The 5470-nt window shown below is 30.2% G+C and overlaps 1 long non-coding RNA gene across 1 annotated transcript; it reads left to right on the forward strand.

Annotated features, from left to right (window-relative positions):
- The first annotated feature begins 2766 nt into the window (after positions 1-2766).
- On the forward strand, positions 2767-5178 carry LOC112800964 (uncharacterized). The gene is made up of 3 exons (XR_003201648.3): positions 2767-3292; positions 3548-3634; positions 4890-5178. It is a non-coding gene; the product is annotated as an uncharacterized lncRNA (long non-coding RNA).
- Positions 5179-5470: the final 292 nt, after the last annotated feature.

Below are 5470 nucleotides of genomic sequence, written 5' to 3' on the forward strand. Positions count from 1 at the left end.
TAAACTGTTAGTCAAATTCGTCCTTCGGTCAATTGGATGATGACATGTCACATTAAGTACCATGTGGCATGATGATGTGATATGCCACGTGGCAGGTCAGTGACACGTGGCACGCCACGTGACAGGTTGGTGACACGTGGCATGCCACGTGTCACTTGACATGTAAAAAAAGTTTTTATTAGTCAAAATAGTCCTTGAAATTCCAGACGTAAGTCATTTTTATCACTCAAATTTTAAAAATTAATCAAACTAGTCCTTATATAATTTTTTTATTTTTCTTCATAATATTATATTTGAAATATTTTTTTATACTACTAATTTTAATAGAAATGTAATTGACAAACAAAACATTAATAATGGTATCTTTTCTTCTTAAAATTTTTTTCAATAAAATTATCTCTCTCCTTTAATTCTTCTCAAAATCTCTCTTATTCTTTTCTATTCTAAAACCTTTTTCTTACATTATTACATTTTGCTGATATATATATATATATATATATATATATATAATTGAAATGTATGTATTTATTAACCTAAACAAAGTTATATGCTCAAAATCAAAATTTATGTATGTTAACCTAAACAAAGTTATACCACTATTTTTTTCTACTACATCTTTTTTTTTATTACGGTATTAGTTACATATAGGATGTAATGGTAGTGATATTTAGAGTCAAAATTCAAGAAGATCCACAAATTTTGCTTCAATTCCAAACTTTACAAAATATTAAAAATTTGTTGTTTAATTATTATTATTCTTATTATTATTATTATTATTATTATTATTATTATTATTATTATAAACGAATTGCTTCTTAAGCGTAATACGTGTAAAGATCATAATAAATTTTTGTGTGTTTCATATGTTTGAGATAGATTATATAATTTTTCTTTTAATTTCACAAATCAATGAGATAAAATGAAATAGGAAACATTATACCTATGCATAACACAGGCTACTCCGCATTAGTACATTATTTAAATAGATATGCTTCGTATTAAAATAAAATTCCTTTTGTTTTAAATGAAATATTTAAAAAATTATATTAGAATATTAAGATTCAAAAAGTGATTCCATCAACCAGTTTTTCAATTATTGAGTTTTACTATATAAATTAAATAATAATAAAAATTATAATTTAAAATAATTACTATATTATTTAGTAAAATTTAAAATATTAAATTTTTAAATATATAATCAACAATAATTTGATAAACTCATTTAAATAAAAAAATTCACATAAAAATTTATAATTTAAAAATGTAAAATTTTAAAATACAAATGGCAAAATAACTTTATAAAAATTTAATTATTTTTATTATTTTATGTAAAGAGAATTTTGTTTATTAAGGTTTAAAAAATAATATTAAAATTAGTAGTATAAAAAAATATTATAAATTTAATATTATAAAAAAAATTATATAAGGACTAGTTTGACTAAATTTTAAAATTTGAGGGATGAAAATGACTTACTCTAAATTTTTAAGGACTATTTTGACTAATAAAAAACTTGTTACATGTCAAGTGCTACATGGCATGCCACGTGTCACTGACTTGTCACGTGACGTGTCGCGTCATCATGCCACGTGGTATTTAACGTGACACGTCATCATCCAATTGACGGAAGGACTAATTTGACTAACAATTTATCTTTCAGGGACTAATTTGATTAAAAAAATTATTTGGGGACGAAAATAAAGATCGCGTGATCTTTTAGGGACGAATTTGAACATTAACCCATAATTTTCGTGTAAGATATTGTACTTCAATTCAGAAATAATTTCTTAATAAAGACATATATAGTTTTCTTTAAAATCTGACAAGGACGAAAAACATGCAAAGAAAAACTCATAACAAAGGATGCAAAGAGGTTGGATACGCCCGTGCTAATTTATTTATTTATTTATTTTAAACAAAGGTAGGTTTTATTTCATGACCATGGATTCGATAACATAGGAGTATCGTTAACCATCCTACAAATATTTATAAAACGAATTCTATTTTTTTGTTTGTTGGAAGAATTCATAATTAAGATATTTATTTTTTTATTTATGTTTTTTATTTTTTACACATTCCTCCTTTAATCACAGTTTTAAAGAGGAGATATTTATTTTTGCTAAGATTCTTGCCTCCTTTTACTAACGTCGCTCGTTCTCTGTTCTTCTTCTTCTGCGGTCGCTCGTTCTTTGATCTTCGCTATTAGTTGTTGCTGGTTTTCTGCTTTTTACCGTGCGCTGTTGTTGCTATCTGCTTTTCTCCTTGTATCTTGTCGTATCTCACTATCGTTGATGGGTAGTCTCACCATGTCTCTCTTCCGAGTTTGTTCGAAGTCAAAGCAACGTTTCTTCTCCTTTCTAGACTTGCTGTCTCCGGCTCTTTGCTTTAGTTCGATAACTCAGTTCAGATATATCTCTCAATTTAGTTTCTTTCTTTTCAAAATTTCGATTTCAATTTAGAAATGGAAATAATATGAGAAAGTCTGTTGATATTTTTTTAACATTACTACAACATTTTGGGTCTATGGCTACGATCTTTTTGGTCACGATAAAAAATTGTGTCACGGTACACAGTTTTTTACCGTGATAAAGAAAAAACTATGATCACGATTTTTTAAAAAAAAGTGGCCTAAAAAGATCTGTGGTCACAATTTTAGAGAGTGACCCAAAAGAATCTATGATCATAGTCTTCTAAAGTAACCAAAAAAAGTCTATAGTCACAATTTTTTTAGCTTTTTAAATTCACCCCAAAACTGCGTTGTTTCACCTCTACCAAAAATCCATTTTTTATTTTTTTTTATTATCCCTCCCCAAAACGTGGTCATTTCCCCTCCCTCCCAAAATCCTCATTGCCTCGAAACTTAGAAAGAAAAAAAAAAGAAGATAACCCTAGCTAGCCAAAAGCCCTGTGTGTGTTGTTGTTCTTCTTTTTCTACCTACTTCCGAGGTCTCTTCACTGCGCCGTTTTCTTTCCTCCCAGCCCCCACCATCGCCGAGCTAAACTCAGTCTCTCTATTCACTGTGTGCGCTCCTGGCCGTGGGTCGTCACTGATTCTTTGCCTCCTCGCCAGGCTTGGTGTTGCTTCCCTGCGTTGCGTCATGTCGCACCATCACTACTTCGCGTCGTGTCTCGCCATCGCTTCGTTGCCTGTCGCGTCATGTCTCTGGGTAACTCTCTCTCACCGCGAGCTCACCCTGTTCCAGTCTTCTTGCAAGATATTCAGAATACCCAATCGGAATCCCAGCAGAAGCGTTTGGGTTCTCATCTAAATATATTTTCAAGTTCAGCAATACGGTATGTATGTCCAACTTAATGTGCATAAATTTATGTGGTTTTAATACTTGGACTTCCTTTGATGCTATTAAGTGGTAAGCATATTGGATTGGCTGCATTCTTTCCTCAGAAGGAAGAGGAATGGAAAACATGCAAAAATAGAACCAGGTTTCATTGGCCTAAGTTTGCATGGATCATTTCCTAATTTTTATAGTTTTAATCAGTTGTACACACATGCAGAAGTTTAATTTGCATGTATCTACTTGTTGCATTTAGGCAGGAGAAAGCTTGGAGGAAGTTATGAGAAGTGAAACATGGGAGGAGACTGGTATTAAAGTGGGAGAAGCTCTCAGCCATGACCTGGTAAAATATATTCCACATACCTTAGTTTAACTTTATGTTCTCATTTTAGTATTTCTCTATATTTGACACATGACAAACATGTGGGATGCTTAATTTATTACTACCTTATATAAAAGCAGTTTGTTCAATCTGAATATTGTTTAGGAGTTCATGTCACTATTAATGACGATGGTTATACACTTATACTTGGTAGAGTATTAACAGTAGAACTCGATTCAATCAATCTTTGTTTCCCTTGATTTATTTTGCATAATAGTATGTGAATAATAGCAAAAGGGTTATTTCTATTAAGCAAGTTGTTAACAAAGTCAAACAGTAATGACAAAAATATACTATCAAGGAACTTCACTATGAAGTAGTAAAAAGAGACAAAATAGTTTAGTTTGTGGAAGGTATGTAATAAAGCAGAGAGGCTACTCTACATAACAAAGTGCACAGAAATCAATATATGCTTGGTTGAAGTTGCAATTTGCAAATACTTATTTTGCATAGCCGGTGTTCTCGAGTTTTAGACTATAGAAACAGCTTGTGCTAGAAGAACCATGCCCCTATGGGATCTCAAATGCTCAAACATAATTGCCTCTAATAAAAGGACACTCAAAGTAAGTATGAAAAAAATGTTAGGATTGTTAAAATGACATGATTTGCTATATTATGATAATTATTCTAAACCAGTATGTGGTTCGAAAAGTCCACAGAAATAGCCGTCATAAGGATCACTATCTTTCTTTTTTCTTCCATGAAATGAGAGGCAATATCACACTCGGAATAATACAAATGCATGTAACGTTACTTGCTGCATGTCTATTAGATAGTATCACCATCACTGCTTCACTACAAGATTTTGCTAATAAGTGACTTGGGTTCAAATTCCCAATTTTATAATCCTTTATGCTTGTTGCCTCTTATGTGTAGTATTACATAAGGTCTAATTGGACTTTGTAATATCGATATATATACAGTTACTAATATTTTCCTCCTTAAATTTTTATTTTTCTTATTTCTAAACTTATAATAATTTAGTTCAATATAGAATGGGTAGACCTATTTGCATAAAAAAATAGTAGGATAATCAATAAATCATATAGGAATATACATTTGATAAAATGGTAAAATACACAGGTTTGTTTCAATCAAGAAAACCCTGCATTAATAGATGATATGGGTTTATTCTTCTATTTTACACCTATACTTTATTTTTCATTTCATTTTTTAATTACGGTAATAATGCTGTTTTTGAATCATTTTAATGCAGGATTCAAGCAAATTGAAGAGAAGTGATTGAATTTATCTGTGGGTCTTTTTTTTGTCTGCTTTGTTGCGAACTGGATTTACTTTTGGTCATGATGAGTTCATGAATGAAATATTTATTTGGGGGTGTTGTAAAATATTTTTGTGATTGTATATCGGTGTTGACTTGATCTGGAACACTAACTAGACATGTATTGGATGATGATTAGCTTTTGTCTAAATAATTTAGGCCAATGATAAGGATATAAGGATTCCTATTAACAAGTTATATATATGTGAGCATGTTGAACTTATATAATTAGTCTTCCCTCTCAAGAGGTTCTAGAATATTCATTCAATTAATGGTCAAGTAAATATTTAATTTTCTTCCATTTCCAATAAAACAGCTTCTCATTTTTAAGATGTATTATTATATGAAAAATTATTATATGAAATGGTAAAATTCTAAATTTTGATTAGTTTAAAGACTTGGGTCTTGACTATGAAAAAATTGATGCATGTCCTAATGACTGCATGTATATCGAAATGAGTACATAAATGACTCAGTTTTCCATATCTGTGGAGAGTCTCGATATAATCAGATTC

This window comes from Arachis hypogaea, chromosome 5 (assembly GCF_003086295.3).
Source record: "Arachis hypogaea cultivar Tifrunner chromosome 5, arahy.Tifrunner.gnm2.J5K5, whole genome shotgun sequence".
Taxonomy (NCBI): Eukaryota; Viridiplantae; Streptophyta; class Magnoliopsida; order Fabales; family Fabaceae; genus Arachis; species Arachis hypogaea.